Source organism: Bubalus kerabau, chromosome 4 (genome assembly GCF_029407905.1).
Source record: "Bubalus kerabau isolate K-KA32 ecotype Philippines breed swamp buffalo chromosome 4, PCC_UOA_SB_1v2, whole genome shotgun sequence".
In the NCBI taxonomy this organism is placed as follows: domain Eukaryota; kingdom Metazoa; phylum Chordata; class Mammalia; order Artiodactyla; family Bovidae; genus Bubalus; species Bubalus kerabau.
Window position 1 is genome coordinate 117,006,578 of NC_073627.1, and position 20,431 is coordinate 117,027,008.

Sequence of the window (20,431 nt, forward strand, 5' to 3'; positions counted from 1 at the left end):
GTAGTGGCCTTGAAAATTTTTTCACTCATGTACTCCCTAAAATAATTTTGAATAACTATCTACCCTTCCCACATTTTCTAAGTCGATAACTTTTTTCATTATAAGTTTAAATAACCAAAAAGCAAGCAATGCCCACCATATTATAAATACTGATACTTCAAAATAAAGATCTCATTACTTTCAACATAGCCAATGGAAACTAAATACATTAGACTTCCCTGGTGGCTCAGACAGTAAAGTGTCTGCCTACAATGTGGGAGACCCGGGTTCAATCCCTTGGTCAGAAGATCTCCTAGAGAAGGAAATGGCAACCCACTCCAGTATTCTTGCCTGGAAAATCCCATGGACGGAGAGGCCTGGTGGGCTACAGTCCATGGGGTCACAAAGAGTCGGACACGACTGAGCGGCTTCACTTCCACTTCCACTTCCATCATCTATTTTCCCTGGAGCAGGAAATGGCAACCCACTCTATTCTTGTCTGAAAAATTCCATAGAAAGAGGAGCCTAGTAGGCTACAGTCTATGAGGTTGCCAAGGGTCAGATAGGACTAAGCACACACACACACCATTGACCCACTGACTTAGGAGGCCATGTAGATTTCTGAGACATGTTTATGTAGAAATTTGTTGGGAAGAGGTTACATTAGGGCTCAGACCCTCCAGTTAGGGAATGCAGCCTACCTTTTTCAAAACTCTGCATTACCTTTCAAAATGATCTGTGTCTAAGCAGACCTAAGATATTAAGAGTCTAGCACTTACCATGCTCATGATTATATTTAGTTACTGTACCAGTGTTCTGGGCTTCCCTGAAGCCCTGGCTCAGACAGTAAAGAATCTACCTGCAATGCAGGAGACTCAGGTTCGATCTCTGGGTCAGGAAGATCCCCTGGAGTAGGAAGTGGCAATCCATTCCTGTATTCTTGCCTGGAGAATTCCATGGGACAGAGGAACCTGGTAGGTTACAGTCCATGGGGTTGCAAAGAGTCAGACACAACTGAGCGATTAACACACACACACACATTATCTATTTTAAACTACATGAACAAGCCAAATGAACAAACATTTGGAACTCTACCTTTTCCTTTTCTCCCTGAACTCATATTTTCATTATACTTCTTTTATATAATTTTATTCTAATAAAATATTTTATCCTTTAAAGTGTTTTACTGATCTCTTATCATGCTTCTCTGTACCAAAAAAAAAAAAAAAAAAAAAAGTGCTGTGTTTATTAATTGGAACTTAAAGTTTACTTAAATAGATAAACCTTATTTTATTCCCCAATGTGTTAAATCTCTAAGACTAAAAAAAAACTAGATTAAATGATCATTTTGTTAGTAATAAACAGTTGATAAAAACTATATAAATAAATGTATTTAAAATGTTGATATATAATTTTTAAACATATCTGATTTCATTTTAAATATATGCACCCTAATGAGATAAATGGAGACTAAAAGAATCATCCATGCTTCTGTAGGATAGATTCCTAGAACAGTTTTTGGCTATCTCAAATTCTGTAGTTCCAAGAAGAACTTAGCAGTCTTTACTTTCAAATTTGCTCCTCTGGTCCTTAGTTTCCCCATGTTTTTTAATGGAACTTTCAGTAACCTCACAATTATACCCAGAATCAAAAAAACATTATGTTCCTCTCACCATTGTCGCCAACATCCAGTCAAGTTCCATCTGTTCAGTGTCTAGGCTCAATACCTTCTCTTCTGTGACTGTATCTTGACCATGACCCTGACCTTCACTTACTAACTGGCTTCCCTCTTTCCTTTTCCTGTTTCTTCACCCCTAATCTATCTAAAATATTCTGCCAAGTCAAGCCTGATTGTCCAGAGTAAGCTGGAGTCACCTAACGGCCTGATTTAAAACTTCCTTCATTTCCCCATTACCTAAAGAATCGCTTCCAAGTATTTTAGCCTAGAACTGCTCACTCAAGGCCAGCCACAATGAGGTGTTAATCTTCCTTTCTCCTCTTGTTTTCTGCTGCTCGTATCTGAGTGACTATGTGCCCATGCCTCTACAACTCAGGACTCATACATCCAGGAGTATGAGCCTTATTTTCCATGATAAGAGGTAAGTGCAGTCACAGATGGTAGTATCTTCCTGAAAACAATTTGAGACTTTATATATATATATATAGAAGCATATGTACTTGCATTATGAAATAAAATATGAACTTTGTATAAATTACTAGGAGAAAAAGGTCAGACTTTAAAGAAATTTAAATCATGCAGCTGGCCATCTCTGGCCCCATTGCCAATTTCCTCTTGGTTATTAGTATATTCTCAGGGAAGTTTTAAGAATCCCTCTATAATGTTAAAGCTCCTTAATAAATTAATAGCAACTATAATAAACATTATTGTTTAATCATCTTTCTCTTCATTTGCGTCACTCACTCTCCTAGCATATACCCTGTACCTTCCTGACTCTGTTAAAGGCACCTATGCTACTCATTCCCCTAAAAGAAAAACATGTATTTTACAAACGTATTATAAAATTCCATCTATCTTTCAAGGCTTGGATTTAAAAGTTGAGTCTTCCATGGAGGTTTGGAGAACCACACACCCTCTCCTCTCACTCACCCTCCTTAAGGAATAATCCTCTATTAAGGGCTACTTTAAGCATGAAGGTGCCTAAATGCAAGATGTAAATAAGTGCCCCTGTTCCTCCATCAGTGCATAGTATTATAGGTGCTTAGTAAACAGCTGAATGGCTGAATGAATAAATAAAGAATTTTTATATCCAGGTATCACCATCAAATCACCTTTGCTTTGTTTTATAATCCTGTGATCCCTTTTATTGAGCACATATAAAATATATGCTTGCCTCTGCTCAGAGTAGCAGACCATGGTCAACTCTGAGTTACTGAACACTGATTCTCCTGGTACAATTTGATATTTAGTTCTCAACCAGAAGATTCTCTCAAATCTTTTCTGAGGTTAACAATGTAACTAGAGGACTCACTTCAACTGTCAACATTCCACCTTCAAAGGAAAACACAGAGCTTTCAGTGGCATTTTTAAAAGGTGACTATATCTGATATAAATAAAATACTGAAATATTTACTAAAGCTTTAGTCTTAGGCATGTATAAAAGAGAACATTAGTGTGGGGTGTCTTTGCAGCACAGCTGCTAGGTCATTTCAGAAAATATGGGTCTAACAGATGGAGAGAAACTAGAATTAAACCTGCAGGTATTTCTTGTTCTTTCTCAAGTCATGTTTATTTTAATTAAATTAGGGAAAAGAGAGTCTCATTTCTTAAAGGGAGAAGTCTTAGAGGACTTTCATCTCCCTACCATTTCTTTCCCTATAGAATTCTGAATGGAGGCAGGGTGAGGTGGGGGAGGAAAAAGCCTGTGGCACTTTATGATTGGAATGAATAGCTTTCAAAGGGAAAGATGTATTTCTTTTTCCAGAAATGTTTAACAGATTATGCTGTGTGAGCTGTTAAGGTAAAGAGTCTTCAATTTGGAGGTAAAATGTAGAGAGAAACATAAAACCAAATTAGGTATCAAACTAATTAGAATCAATTAGTTCTTGCCAATAAATCCTGCATTTGTATCTGATGCATTATAAACCACGTTATTTTTTAAAGGTAATTATTTAATTATCATAGCAAGATATGAATTCATAGATATTTTGACCCACTTGTGAAAAACGGATTTATAGACATCCATTTTCTCTGATGTCAGGAAACTAAGTTTTACCAATTCAAGGTAAATTTAGTTCTTTCTGGTTTTAATTCCATTCCATCTAGATAAATATACTATCAATTTACTATTTTTCCTCCCCATTAATATTTTCTTCCTACCAGGGGGAAAGGATGAGAGAGTGACTTACATTTCCAACAGTTCTGGTATTTTCTTCTACAATCATTGTCATTAACAATCACTTAAGTAACAATAATATGTGTCAGAAACTTTTAAGTACTTTAGAAATCATCTGCCCACTTTACAGATTAGGAAACTAAAGAATAGAAAGGTTAATATGACATGTGCCAAACTCATCGCTAGTAAAGATTTAAGCCTAGGTGTTAGGAGAAAGACCCTTGATTCCCCACCACTAAGCATGGGCATATCTTGTAGCTATTGAGACAAACCATCTTTGATCACTGGTACCCATGACTGCTACACCTGTACTAAAACTTCAGAGGCTCCCTCTGCTGGCTGGTGACAAATTCTGCACAAGGCACAATGCATCCTCCTCTTTCTGTCTAAAATGAAAATGCATGTCAATAAATAGCTGCTGGGATTTGTGTTTGAAAAATAGTTTGAGATATTAAAATCTGTGTGGTCCTTTCTCATCTGATTGCATTATTAATATTAACTTTTTTTTAATACTATCTTTTTAAAGCAATCTGCTCTTGAAGAAATTAGACGAGCTCTGTATCTCAAGGAATGGTGGATATAAAAGTCACCTACCTACAAGTCCGTCTGGATTTTTCCCCTTACATGCACATACCATGAAGGAACTTTAAAGTACTAGGAATAGAGGCAAGGAGTCCAATAGAAATCAAGTAAGCGCACAGGTCTCTGGAAAAGGAGAATCTATGGGCTGCTTGTAGAGAGGTAACAGATTTGAAAGAGATGCTGTGTGATGCTTCAAATAAGTGACACTACAGACAGCCTGGCACAAATCTCTAAGTCACAACCATGACACAGGAAAAACAGAAAAGTGTCAGGCTTGATGAGGCCATGGGGACAGGCACAAGACCATCTCATCATCATCAGTGTAGACAGATTGTATTAGGCAGTTAAAGCTGCTATAACAAAGCACTGAGTTTGAGTTGTTTAAACCACAGACAGTTATTTCTCACCATCCTGGAGGCTGAGAAACCCAAGATTAAGGTGCTAACAGAGTCAGGCCCTAGTGAGAGATTCTCTTTCTGGCTTGTGGACTCCTCCTTCTCGATAGACCCTTACATGACAGAGAAAGAGGGAGGGAGGGAGAGAGACAGAAACAGTTCTCATCTTTCTCCCACTTTTTGTAAGACACAATTCCTATCATCTGGGTCATTTTCATGATCTCTTCTAACCCAGTTATCTCTCAAAGGTCCCATCTTCAAATGCTATCACCATTGGGGTAAGGGGTTAGGTCTCAACACATGAATTCTATAAGGATACAAATATCCAGTCCATAACACAGATATCCTATGATGACAACCAGGGAGCCTTCTTTCTAACACTTTATCTCGGCAAATGACCCCAGATTCATATTTCAACTCAGAGAAGAGAGTGAGACACTAAGAAAAGGAAAAAATCAATCTTCCCATCATCACAGCAGGAAAGGTTCTCAGAATTTGGCATTGAGTTCACTCACTGAAAAATGAAGACATGGAACATTGTGTGGACACTTGAGTGTATAGATTGAGAGCTATCCCTCTACCAATGATTTTTGTATTTTAACAAGAAGGTTGTGAGCATGCATGTATAAATGCCAGGAAAATAGAGAAAGAGTATTTACAAAGATAGATCATACTCCATGAGATAAACTATCATTTTCTCCAGTCTTTACAAATCAGAGCTGACTAAGAATAGATATTTGAAGATATGGATTAACATTTTCACATTATGCAGACATCACTCATTAGTTAGTCAAAGTTAAGCAAGTTCTATATTAGTGATCTAAAGGTATAATGGGAAAATTGCTAAACTGAGAGAAAGTTCTGATTCAATAATCAATATTTGCACATTCTAGGAACACTTTGAAATTGGGGTTTGGCAGAAATGGTCTCTTTGTGAATGTATCTTTGTATTGTGAATTCTCTCCAAAGTGAAATGATAAGCAAATTAAATTAAACTGATTCAGGCACCATTTGGTCTTAACACACAGATGCTAGAACTCTACTATGCCTGGCAGAGATGGCTGGCTCACTCCCGTAGGATGAGCTCTACGTTGTTCTTTAGACAGGTGTTTCATGGAAATTGACACCAAGAGTGTCAAAATAAAATCACAATAACAGGTTTGATCGGGCACACCAAAAACATACACAGAAAAACCAATGTGAGCTTACAAATGATGAAAATTGCAAAGCAAGATGGAAAATAACATTCAGAGAAATATTTTAAATATTATTCTTCACACATAACAGAAATGACAAAACATTTCCTGGCTCCTAACATGATGATGCTTTCAACATCTGGAATCCAAAGAAAGATCTTCTGGGAAACAGAATAAGGTGTATAATATCATTTATGTGGGAATTCAGATATTCAACGTATGGTGCTTAGCCTGAGAGACCACAGTGAGGCTGTTAGCTATTGGTCACGGCTGAAATACAGTGGAAATCATTTCACATGCTTTAAACTGAACACACAATTCATTTTCATGGGTGGGGAGGGAAGGGGATGTTCCTCATGGTAGTTAGAATGGAATACATGAACGTTTAGGATTTCTCAAAACTGAAGATATTGATTTAGCATATATGGCTAGATACAGTCAGAAGTAAACCCAGACTGAGTATAAGGAGGTAGGCTGGCCACCACATCTTCTGAGTCAGGGTAGCGACAGCCTCCAGACTATGCACATGGGGCATAAAAGCAGCCCAGATTAGCTTTCTTTTATACACACTGAGGCTGTTGCAGGTTAGATTTCCTGGGAGACAGAGACAGACTCAGAAGGCATTAGTGGGCAGAAGGATGTTGGGAATGCTCTGTGATCAACTCCTGTGGAAGTGAAGGAAAAGACGCAGGGCTGAGAAGAAGGAAGAGCTGAACTGTGATCCAGTCTCAATGAAAGCCTTAGCCAAATTCATGGAGGTTCTGAAAACAGAATGGATTTTGAACCTGTCTCAAGTTGGGATGAGAGGCCAGGCTGTTATAAGCTTCCTCTTCCCATACCCCATTCAGTGCTGGAAAGAAGCATGACCTTGGACAAGTCAGTGTTCTTCAGAAGGGGGTTCACAGCTGAATGCTGCTGCCCTGCCTGTCAACTATGGAGGTGTAATGCTGCCTGTGTTCATGAGTGAATTGCTTCATTCTTATTTTTTAAACTAATTTTATGTATTTTCAAGGACTCTTCTTTAAAATACTGTTTCATAGTTGATTGTCAGTAGGGGTACCACATATATTTTAATTCATCAAGTAACAGTCCTGCTTCAGCAAACTGGCCAATCAGGTTTTGAATATGCCCACTTAACATTTACCAATACAAGGGAAGCATAGTTCCCAATCACAGGCAGTTCCATTCTACTCACTGAAAGTTATCTAAAACAAGTTTTATTGATATTATTAAAAATACATCTGGATCAAAGATTCACTGACTCTAAATTCCAACAACCCCCACAAACAATCACCTAGACTATAGGAGAATGAATCCAATAACTATAAATAAAGGGACCAAGGAGCAAGAGATTAAATGTTGTTTCCAAACAGAATTTACTATAAATCAGAAGGAATTAGCATTCTTGACTTTTTAGTCAATGCCCAAAGTCATTATGTTGCTTTTAAATAGAATTCTCATCCCCATTTGAGAGCAAGGAAAAAATGTAGACAGAAATAATCATAAGAACATAAATATTGAGGTTGTATCTTCAGATCCCAGCTCTTTTACCATAAAAGATCTGTTTTTTATTACTACTTTCCTCCACAGTGAAAATCTAAAATGTTATCCACAGTCAATCAACTAGTCAGGGTGATACAATAATGTTGAATAAGAAAAATATTTCATTAGCCTTAGAGTCCTTTCATGCTAATGAAATGTATGACTTTTGTTAGGCTTTTGACATATTAAGAAACTTTAACGTTCCTAGCTACCTTCAAGAACCTTGAAACGAATGAAAACTCTGGATTAAATACATCTAAGAAGGAAATAAATTTTGTGGCAAAATAACACCCTTATCTATCCCTTTTAGTTTAAGTATCCTTCATGAATATTTAATAAATAAGTTAACCTATTTAGTTAGCTATTATCAGAAAAATTAAATCTTTGAACACATATCAACCTAAGAATTTTCTCAGCCAATCCTATTTTGAACTGAGTATTAAAGAACACTCATTAAAATAATGGTGAGTTTTTAAATGCAATAATTCAAGCTTTTGTTCATCCCTGGTCCCCAAGATCTATATATTGCAACAAGTTCTGTGTGTGTGTGTGTCAAGGTTTAGGAACAGAGAGGATTCACACACTGACCTATAGATGAAAAGAACAATGGGAAGAGGCAGAGATGACATGTTTTGCTCAGACTGCCTCAATTAAAGTTAAATCCTATGCCCAGAGGTTCAGCAGCTTTGCTTCCCACTATTTAAAAAAAAAAAAAAGTCCTTCTTTGACATCAGCATTTTGTTTCCAAGCAGACACAATTCCACTGAGATTTGATGCATCTCATCAACACCATTCCTTCTCCTATGTTAAATGTGCTATTAGGAAAGGTTTGGAGTGTCTGGAAACTGGAAGGGGCTGTGCACAGGCTATTCCAGCAGCTTAGCTATTGCACTGGCGCATCTCCAGCTTCTCTGCTAAATACATAATTAAATCTCACGGTCGACATGGTGTGATTCATTCCCATAAAGTGTGAAAACAAACAACTGTGCATGCGCTGTCCCCAATTTCAAATTCAAAACAAAAATATCCTGGAATCTTCTATTTCCCCTTAAGTTCCAAATGTAATTAGACCATTTTTAAAGACAAGTAGTCTTTCAGTTTCCATGTGTTAAATCCAATCTGTCAGTTACAAATGGGAGGGACAAATGACTGCAAAATGTAACATCTTGGTTTCCTCTCTTTATCATCAAGTGCTCAAATTGACTTTTTTTCCCCTAGAATTACCAAAATGTCATTGCTCTCTCATGCAAAGCCTTTGTTTATTTACCAGTTTACAGCCAAGAGCAAATGTTCACAAGTAAGAAATCAGACCCTCCAAAGTGCTGTTGACTAATGCAAACTCACAAACTGCAGCAATGTGACAAAGGGCAGCCATAATGCTGGCTCTGGCTCTATGCCATGGCCTTAAGTCACGACAAATTTAAAGGAGATGCCCAGCATCTCTCCATAGACGTCACCACTGAGTTCTGGAAGGCAAAAATTCGTTTCATTCTTCCAAACGAATGAGAAAATAAACTTCACATATAATGAACTAGATTCTTCTGGCTGCTTCGCAGAAGAATTTTAGTACAGGAGGGCCTAGAGTAAAATTTTTAATCCACAAATAAATATTTACAGTTATTTCTATTAGTAGAGCCCAAAATAAATCAGCAAATATTTCTGGAAGGAAGAGAAGTCGTAAGGATACATTTTTCTTTTCATTAAATGTCAATTCTGTGACACAAGTCTAATATTAATAGCCTGAGCAACCTGAATATAGGTATTAGCTAATAATATATGAATATAAATGTATGTAAATGTGTTTATCTATGAATATAGCACATATACACAATTCTTCAATGACTAACAATATTCTATTACTTTAAGTCTACCATTTTTCATGTCTGATTCTATTCCACTGTATTTACATACTTCTTCTTACTATATTATACTTATATACTTTTCCATGTATGCTCCCTTTACACTCTAGCCATACTACATACTTAATTTCTCTAACACGGTACTTGCATTCCCTGCCTCTATAATTCTGCTAATTCTGTTCCCTCAGCTGAAAATACTATTCCACAAACTGTCAAAACACCCCCTCTGATAATTCACAGCCCAACTCAAATGCTACAGACAGCTAAATATTTGTCACCTCACAAACCCTCATAGTATTTTGTTTGTGCTTCTCTAGTTGCTTTGGTAAAATTTCTTGATATATTGGTATGTGCATTGGTACTATTTTCTCATCACCCACAAAGTTCCAAAGACTGATGACAAGAATTATATCTCACTCATTTTTGAATGTTTTTCAAAGCCAAGAGCAGAATTTTAAAGATAATCACTTCTCAAAAAGAAAAAAAGACTAAACAAAGCAATGAATGAACTAATATATCTAGCATGTATTTATAAAAAAATTAATGCAGAGAAGCAAAAATAACATTTCAAAACATCCATAATCCATGAATATATTGTATATTCTTCCTGTGTTTTTTGCCTCGTATATATAATATATGTTCATATTTTATATTTGTGAAAATGTATTTTGTCTATCTTACAACCTACAGCATTTACTTAACACTAGACGACCCCGGTTCGATTCCTGGGTCGGGAAGATCCCCTGGAGAAGGAAATGGCAATCCACTCCAGCACTCTTGTCTGGAAAAATCCCATGGATGGAGGAGCCTGATAGGCTACAGTCCATGGGGTCGCAAAGAGTCAGACACGACTGAGCGACTTCACTTTCACCATATATCATGACTGAATGTCACTATAATTTTTTTCTGTATATTACATATATTTTATATAATATTCATTATATGGCCACAACATAATTTAGACAATCTTCTACTCTTACATACTTTGATTGTTTTTAATTTTTCTGTCATCATCTTTCCTGCTATGTTCAAACATTTTTTTAATAATGCGAAAATACAAAAGTCAACTGAGTAAATTCTAAAGATCCTCTTAGCTTTATTTAACAACTCATGAATCCAGACAGCATTCAGTCTAGCAGAGAGAAAGGAACTCCAAGGAGCTGTACAAAATGAAAGGCTTTTTTTTAGGCAGAAGGGAGCAGAAACAAAGAAGTTACAAAACAAGTAAACAAAAATGAAGGTTGTTTATTGCAAGGTTACTTTCCTTTAGGGGATGGCAGGGGTCTATCAGGTAAGCCCTAACTAGTGATCAGCTGATTCTTGATTGACTGGTTTAAAATTCCATTTCTGGAAGAGCAGAAACTGAAATTAAGTTGTCTTGATTTGGTGACATGCATTTTAGCAAAAGCACTCCATTTTGATCCTACTGTCTTATTTTTTAAGAATCATATAAATAATTCTACACCCTCACTGCTAATTTCATTGCTTGAAAAATAGAGGTAAACATGGTCTCTCACATGGACTTCTACAGTAGTCTACCAACCAGTTTGAGGGTTTTCACTCTTGGTCTTTAGGATGTTCTCAATTGAGCACACAAGAGCCTGTCACCTGTCAGATCATGACCCCACCCATTCTAATCATCCAATGTCTTTCTGTTTTACTCAGAGTAGAAACCAAAGTCCTAATACAAGACTAGATGACTCTATTTCCAACAGCACTCCTCCCATTACCACTCATTTCTTTCTGGTCCTATTTATTACTCCCCTGCCTCATCTTGCTTTAGACACACTGGCCTCCAGGAGTTCTGCACTTGATGCTCCCTGGCTGGTCCCCCCTTTCACAAGCTTAGCTAAATAAAAAACATCTCCTTTGAACTCCACTGCATTTGTTTGTATTAGCGCCATTAAAGTATATTAACTCTCTCCCCTCTTTCACAACTTTACTGAAATAGCAACTTCTCAGTGAGGCCCTGAAATCAGTCTTTGTCTCCAATCCCAAAGTATCTTGTCCATAGACTCTTTACCATCTTACACATTTAATTTGTTTAATGTCCTTCTCCCAGAACTATGGACTCTATTTCATAAGACTGTCTTCAGCCCTTAGAATTGGTACATAATTGATAATTCAAAAAATACTGTTTTAACAAGTAGATATTATGGTGACTAGACTTTAGTTAAATCTTTACATCCATTCAAGATTACTCCTTCTTAATTGCTCTGTATAATCAAAATAAATGAAGTTCATCTTTACATTTCTAAAAAAATTTGTGTCTTTTGTTACAATGAATGCTCACAGCTAGCAGACTATTCACAAGTTCAACTACGTCCTTCTGCCCACACTTGTATTGTATATTTAATAAGGATCAGTTGTGTTTCTTCCCAAACGTGTGTATGTATGTTGCACCTATTATAAATATACAACTTCAATAAATATTTATATACCAATAGACAATACATTTGAAAATAGATATATCACTATGAAAATGCTATTGAAGTTTTTAGTAAGATTCAGTAAAGGCAAGTTACAATAAAAAAAAATGCCAGATTTGATAACAACAAAATATTTGTAAAACAGCTATAACAATACAGGAGGCCGCACTCATTGTTTTAAAAAAATGTTTTTAAGTAGTCAACTCCTCCCCGCCACAAACCCTAAAAATTATAGATGATTCAATAAGAAATCATAGAGAATTTCAAGTCATCAAAAATATATGCAAATAAAAGGGCTTAGCCCATGTCAAGTTGTACACTCATATATTTAAAGTTAAAATAAAATGTTAAGGCATAGTTATAGACAGATATAGATATACTTTTTAAAATAATCAACTTTATTGTTTAACTGACTCACTACCAGTAATAATAGTAATAATAATTTACATAATATTTCTGCCTCTCAGTTTTTTTTAAATCAGCAAAATGGAGAAGATACTAACTGTGTTGCCTACAATGAAGATCTACTGTGAGAATAAAATAAAGTTACACATCACAAAGTGCCCTGAAAAGCTATTAAAGATGTAAGCTACTGTTATAATTAAATGGATTTAAGGAAAAGCTGAAAGTAATAAAAGACACCTTTACTTCCTCATTCCCCTTGGACATATTCTTTTCTGGAATTATTGAGGCATTTTCACATAATACTGTTCTAAACTTGAAAATTCAAATGCATCGACATTCCAAGCATAACTGGAACAAATTCAAATGAACATCAGATTTCCATTTAAATCCAATTTTACTCTTTCTCCTTCCTCTGTTTCAAGTCTCAGAACACTCTTTCCTCTTATAGCTGAGCTCATCTCTCAAGAGTCAAGGAACTCACTTGGGTCATCTTCCTACCTGGGGCAGCAGCCATCTTCAAGGGCCTTCGTCTGTGCCTGCATACCAAGGAGATTCCCACAGCAGAGCCCTGGCAGTATGCTGAGATGAGTCCTGAAGTGCTCCCTGAATGTAAATGACCTGAAACAATAGGACTGCAATTAAGAAGAAGGCCCAGATTTCTACGAGTACAACCATTCCAACCTTTCCATACACTGCCTGAACTGAACACGTGGCAATCACACCCACTTGGCTGGCAGCAGCTCTGCCATCTTTCTGTGTGTGTGAGACCCATTTTATCAGTAGCATGACAATGAAGCTGGAGGATATACAAAATGTGTATAGGTTCTAGTTTGGAAAATGAAAAAAGGGTCTACAGTTTTTTCAAAGATTCTAACAAGAGAGGCAACAAAATTGGTGGGCAGGGTATGGGCTTTGGGTTCAAATCTTTACCTCTCAGCATTTTGTGATTTTCTGCAAATTCCTTAAATTCTCTTGTTTCAGTTTCCACCTATCTAAAGTACACATAAAAATGTATGCCTCAGAGTGGGGGCTTGGTGTATGTGTATGTGTGTGTGTGTGTGTGTGTATGCATATATATACATATACATAGTACATATTTATTATTATATTGCATTTTAAAACTCTAAGGGTAAGACAGAAATGTGTGGTATTTCAGACTTAATAAAGAGAAGTTTCTCTTCTTCTTTCAAATCAGAAAGAAAGATTCTGTATAATTTGAAGAAAGCTTTGTGCATTCTATTTTCATACTTAGTCACACATAGGGGTTCACTTACATTTGAGTGCAGCACCCTTTCTGCCAGTCCCAGGTAAGTAGAATGCAGTAGGTACAGAAATATTTTAAATAACAGAACAGCAACAAACATGAATAATAGACACATAAATTCATGTTCTGAACCTTAACTCTGTTCTCAACATTCCGCAGTCCCAGATGTTCAATTTAATCTTAGGGGGATTAGTTTTCTAGTTCCTTCTTTGGACTAAAGACATTTAAATGAATAAAGGTTTAATAAAACAGCCCCTAAAAATATTTCAGCATATTTCCATATATTTACTATATATTTTATCCATTGTAAATAACACATTTTCTATTAATAAGAACATCTCCTAAATGATGTATCTGTTTTTAAAATACCTCTAAATAGATGTCAATGAAACAATAAAATAAAAACAATTGTAGAATATATTTGTATATTTATTGTAACAATATATAATCAGTATATATATTATCATAATTATATGTATAATCTTGGTACTTTTTCTAACAAAGTAGCTTTAAATAGATATCTGCTAAGAAAAAAAAAATATATCCACCTTCTGTTTTTAAGAAGCTGACTAAATACAAAAACTTTCTCCCAGAGACGAAAACTATGGCCAAAAATATTTTCCAAGAAAGAATTTTTTTTTTTTTGGAGTAGAAGTTTAATTTTAAAAAGTACGCCAAGTGAGAAAAAAAAAAAAAGGTTGATTCAAAGGACTTTTGTGCTTTGCATCTGATACTTAATAGACTTTTGTATACAGCTAAGCTGAAGATCGGAGAAGGCGATGGGACCCCACTCCAGTACTCTTGCCTGGAAAATCCCATGGACGGAAAAGACTGGTAGGCTGCAGTCCATGGGGTCACAAAGAGTCGGACACGACTGAGCAACTTCACTTTCACTTTTCACTTTTATGCATTGGAGAAGGAAATGGCAACCCATTCCAGTGTTCTTGCCTGGAGAATCCCAGGGACGGGGGAGCCTGGTGGGCTGCCATCCATGGGGTTGCACAGAGTCAGACACGACCAAAGCGACTTAGCAGCAGCAGCAGCAAGCTGAAGATAATCATTTTCACCATTTTATCAGAAACTTTAGAAAGCCTAGTCACATGCAGAACAGGTAACTGAGATGTTAAACAGCTGATGGTCATCCCTTTAGGGGAACTCATCTATTGTCAAAGCCTCAAATCCTTCCTTCCCCTCTAGGTTTCTAAATTCCCTCTGTGACAGCATTCCTTTTTGTATCTAATGTGTTGAGAATCTTAAGCACAGCCTCAGTTTTCCACCAGCCATAACTGCATTATCTTCTTGGATAGAAACAAAAGGAGTTTCAATAAATATTTTATAAATATAAATGGTATATAAAAAGAAGCCCAAAAAGTTTGGATAAACAGTACTTTTAAACATACTATCAATTCATTCTTGTGTTTGGAAAAAGGGAGAACTCAGACATCAGGCAATGTTAACTATAAAGCTAATGAGAATATAGCTACCTTCCAGGTCTAAAAATTAAAAATGCCTTTCAATTATTTTGCATATTTCTTCATACAAATGAACAGTTAATAGTTATAAGGATTTCCTCAGGATAAAGATACAATCAGCCCCAGATCTTCTAAAAGAATAAAGCTAAACACTGTTTAGCTTTGAGAGTCCCATGGACTGTAAGGAGATCAAACCAGTCAATCCTAAAAGAAATCAGTCCTGAATATTCACTGGAAGGACTGATGCTGAAGCTGAAACTCCAATACTTTGGCCACCTGATGCGAAGAACTGACTCCTTGGAAAAGAGCCTGATGCTGGGAAAGATTGAAGGCAGGAGGAGAAGGGGATAACAGAGGATGAGACAGTTCGATGGCATCACTGACTCGATGGACATGAGTTTGAGCAAGCTCCAGGAGTTGCTGATGGACAGGGAGGCCTGGCGTGCTGCAATCCACGGGGTTGCAAAGAGTTGGACACGACTGAGAGACTGAACTGAACTGAACTGAAACACTGTTTGAACTGCTGTTTTCTGGGAAATACTACTAAATAAAATGCAGTAGCTGGCGTTGTGGTCTCAACAATAAAGAGCATTTCAATATCACTGAGAAGCAAGTGACTTCAAACAATGTGTTTATAGAAAATTGCCATATCCCTTCAGTATATTCATATCATAGAGAACTCAGCCCAGCTGAATTATCTCCTAGCCTCAGAAGTCTCGACTGCATGCAGATTTTTAGGGTATCATTTATAGGTAACAGAATAAAGAATGATACTCAATATTTTTCTCCATTCACTTCAAATTCTTTTACCTTTCAGAAAGCAAAATTCTTTTCCTTTTTAATGCCTACAAGTGTGTGTGTGTACATGCTAAGTCACTTCAGTCATGTCTGACTCTGTGTGACCCTATGGACTGTAGCCTGCCAGGCTCCTGTGTACATGGGATTTACCAGGCAAGAATACTGCAGTGGGTTGCCATTTCCTACTCCAGGTGATCTTCCTGACCCAAGGATCGAACCCATGTCTCCTGCATTTGGAGGCATGTTCTTTAACAATAGCGCCACCCAGGAAGCCCCGCTTTTAATGGATAAACCCTTTTATTTTGAGGACATTATGTGTGCTAAATTTCTTCAATTAGATGTGATCTGAGTTGTGCTTAGACTATTATCTATTATGTCAAGTTCCAACTTAAATGCCACTTTCTTCAAAAAGCTTTTTCTAAAAGAAACCAATTCTCTTCCTAATATTCTATATATCTCTTTCTCTCTTCTGCATGTTATTACTTATTGATCACTTGCTAATGTCAGGGGAGTATGTAATCTCCTCAGTTCTGTCTCAGCACAACAAAAATTTGAAGCTATGGACCAGTGTTACAGCCTTCAGAGGGACCAGTGTTACAGCTCAGTTTTATTTAGAAAGTACAGGAAAATACTTCCTCGAGGTATGAGGGCATACCAACCCAAAAGACGCGAAGAGAAGAGAGGCACCCAGTGCAATTTTGGCTCGTCTTTTTATATGGTTTTTCTCTTCCCCCTGGGCCTGCCCTATGTCTATCTGGCTCACCAGGAGTGCTGTTGGTTTTACTGAGGTCCTCATTCTGGTGGTCGGACTTTCCTTTGTTCTATTTTTGCTTTTCCCTTCCTTGTCTTTTAGCCACCACCATTCTGGACTCCTTTTTCCTATTCTTTTTTTTTTTAATTTTATTTTATTTTTAAACCTCAAACACTGTATTAGTTTTGCCAAACATCAAAACGAATCTGCCACAGGTATACATGTGCTCCCCATCCTGAACCCTCCTCCCTCGTCCCTCCCCACACCATCCCTCTAGGTCATCCCAGTGCACCAGCCCCAAGCATCCAGTATCGTGCATCGAACCTGAACTGGCAACTCGTTTCATACATGATATTACTCATGTTTCAATGCCATTCTCCCAAATGTTCCCACCCTCTCCCTCTCCAACAGAGTCCATAAGACTGTTCTATACATCAGTGTCTCTTTTGCTGTCTTGTACACAGCCTATTCTAACTACCTAACACTAAGTAAATGATTACATAAGCTTTGTGCTATGCTGTGCTTAGTCACTCAGTCGTGTCTGACTCTTAGTGACCCCATGGACTGTAATTCAGTAGGCTCTTCTGTCCATGGGGATTCTCCAGGAAAGAATACTGGAGGGGGTTGCCGTGCCCTCCTCCTGGGAAGCTCCCCAACCCAAGGATTAAACCCAGGTCTCCCGCATTGCAGGCTGATTCTTTACCATCTAAGCCACCAGAGAAGACCAAGAATATGGGAGTGAGTAGCCTATCCCTTCTCCAGGGGATCTTCCTGACCCAGGAATCAAACTGGGGTCTCCTGAATTGCAAGCAAATTCTTTACCAGCTGAGCTACCAGGGAAGCCCTGCTGCCCATCAAAGATCAAATATACATAAAGACAAAGCACTGATGAATTATAATGCAAGTACACAGTTCAGTTTACATACACACTTCTATTAATAAACAAAAAAATTGCAGCATATGCAGCAGCAAAAGCACGTTAAGTTTTTGCATTGATCTCAAAATAGACAGATATCACTGTTTTTTGAAAGTCCAAAGGAATAGCCCACAACCTTGCAGTGAATGCATCCAATTCCTTAGCAATTCCCCCTGAGAGTTTAAAAGACCCCACAAGACAACAAACTTCACGAATAACATAATTTTCTTAAACACTGTGGGACCCCCAGTATCTTGTAAGAGCACAATTGTAGGTGCAATACTGACATCTATTAAAATATTAAAGTAATATCACATTTAAAAGTTATAATAATACTAAGAGGAGAAATTATTTTCATCATTATTTTGTAGACAAAGCAACAAAAATAAAGAAGTTAAGTAATGTTTGAGAAAATGCAGACAGGAGGAAATTCAATACACATCTTCTTGGCTCTAAGTCTCACTTTAAAGTACTCCACTATGTTTCCTGTTATAATAATTAGCATTTCTTTTCTTCATTGTATTAGACTTAACATGAGGAGTCGTGTCTTTACAAATTATCCTATGGGATCTTACATGTGTAAGAATCAAAATGCTGCTAAACTAATGTTTGAACTACTAAATCAATCAACTCTAATGCATTCTGTAACAGATTTACTAATAACATAGAGCAAATAATATTAAAAATAACTAATATTTGAAGAGCTCTATGTACCAGGATTTTCATTTTCAATTACCTGTTTTGAAATCATTGTGGATTCACATGCAGTTGGAAGAAATAATAGATTCTATTACCACCTAGTTGTACATAGTGTTAACATCTTACAAAACTATGTACAATCACATCCAGCATACTAACTTTGATCTAATCAAGGTACAGTACCTTTCCATCATCACAAGGCTCCCTGGTGTTTCACTTTTATAAACACATACACACAACCACCATCACGAGCACCCCTCCCCGGGTGTCAAGCAAGATTAATGCATCAGACAGTTCATTGTTTTTATATTGCTGAGAACTATTTCATAGTTAATCGCAGTTTGTTTACTCATCTGATTTAAGAATGGCTTTTATTATATTGTTTTGATATTTGGGGCCTTACTGACCCTGGGGAAATTGCTCCCCGATGTCCAGGGCTAGCCAGTTCCTAGAGACAGTAAACATGCACCTGTCCATACTCCCACACACATAATTCCTCTTCAGGCTTTTACACTCCAAGGCTGCCAATAAACATTTTACTTTGTGATATAATATGCCAATTATTACCACCATGAGTATACTATATCCCTCTCCAGCATCTCTTAGTAAATATGGTTAAAAACTTTAAAAAAAAATTTTTAAACTGGCATTTCTTAGGCAAACTTAAGGATATGATGTAGCCCACTTGTGTCTTGGGAGTACAACATGCCAGCTTAAAGAATAAAGTTGGACAAAGGTTTTATATATATATATATGTTTTACTCCTCCATATTGCAAAAACTTTTCAAGTTCCCCTGCTATCTCCATAATAATCCTAAAATGAATGCAAGGGCATTATCCTGAAAGATGAGAGGAGTGGAGATATTTATCCTTATAGAGTGCCCTTATCTTGGTATCTTGTCTTGAAAAGTGAAAGTGAAGTTGCTCAGTCATGTCCAACTCTTTCAACCCTGTGGACTATAGCCTACCAGGCACCTCCATCCGTGGGATTCTCCAGGCAAGAATCCTGGAGTGGGTTGCCATTTCCTTCTCCAGGGGATCTTCCCAACCCAGGGATAGAACCCGGGTCTCCTGCAATGCAGGCAGACACTTTACCCTCTGAGCCACCAAGGAAGCCCATCCTGTCTTATGCAACGCTAAAAATGTTCCCAGCTGGGTTCAAGCAAGAAGTCAGCAGCAAGGCTCTCACTTAAATCCATACTTTTCTCCAGTGTCCAGAACAAAGAGCTGAGAGATGACAGATTTCCACTCTAACCAAAACTTCACAAATGTTGCAAAAGAGTATTTAGGATATCACCGGATGGACTCATCCTTAAATAATTGAGCAGGATTTTAGAGGACTATAGTAACATGGGGACAAAAGTAAGGACAGAACAAGGCAAATATCTGCAAATATCAGGAACAGAGGCATGAACTTTTATTTATTTATTTGGTAGATTGCTTATACCTCTCCTGCTCTTTAAAATGGTTTTAAATTATCAACTTTTCTGGTAATAGAAAATTTAAGGTAATAATATTAATGAAAACTTACACATCCTCTACCACCACAAAAAAATAAAACATGGCACCACTTTGGACTGAAGACCTTTATGGATCCCTAAACAATCTCACCCTGCTTTCCTAGAGATGACTATTTTCCTGAATTTTGGGTGTATTATTCTTGTGTATATTTTTATTCTTATTATATATGTGTGTGTAACCTTAAATCATAAAAGCTTTTCTTTAAAATTTTATCCATCTTGGCACATTGGCTCTACCTTTTTTTTCATTTTCACTGCTGAATAATGTTATACGGTATCATTGTGTTTGTGTGTGTGTTCAGTTGCTCAGTTGTGTCTGACTTTTTGTGACTCCATGAACTAAATACCCCACCAGGCTCCTCTGTCCATGGAATTCTCCAGGCAAGAATACTGGAGTGGGTAGCCATTCCCTTCTCCAGGGGATCTTCCCAACTTAGGGATCGAACCTGAGTCTCCTGCATTGCAGAAGGATTCTTTACTGTCTGAACCACCAAGGAATCCTGTACTTCAATATATTGATCCATTATCTTGTTTTGGACACTTAGATAATTTTTTTTTTGCTTTTACAATAATATTTCAATAAACATCCATGTATAACTGATTGAGCAAATGTGCAAGAGTGTCTCAAGTATATATACCTAATAATTGTTACTGCTGAATCAAAGGTATACACCTATTCAACTTTACCAGGGATAATCCTTGGAATCTTATCAAGAGTTAGATAGCACATTCAAACTGGTAAATTTAAGGAGAACTGAGTAAAATTTAAT

At 37.0% G+C, this 20,431-nt stretch overlaps 1 long non-coding RNA gene across 1 annotated transcript in view; it reads right to left on the reverse strand.

The window, feature by feature from the left end:
* Positions 1-823: 823 nt before the first annotated feature.
* LOC129651578 (uncharacterized) overlaps positions 824-20,431 on the reverse strand; it is a 52,106-nt gene continuing 32,498 nt past the window's right edge. Inside the window, exons 2-3 of the long non-coding RNA XR_008714209.1 lie at positions 12,740-12,859; positions 824-950 (exon numbers count right to left, since the gene is read on the reverse strand). This is a non-coding gene — a long non-coding RNA (uncharacterized LOC129651578). The remainder of the gene's footprint in view (positions 951-12,739; positions 12,860-20,431) is intronic.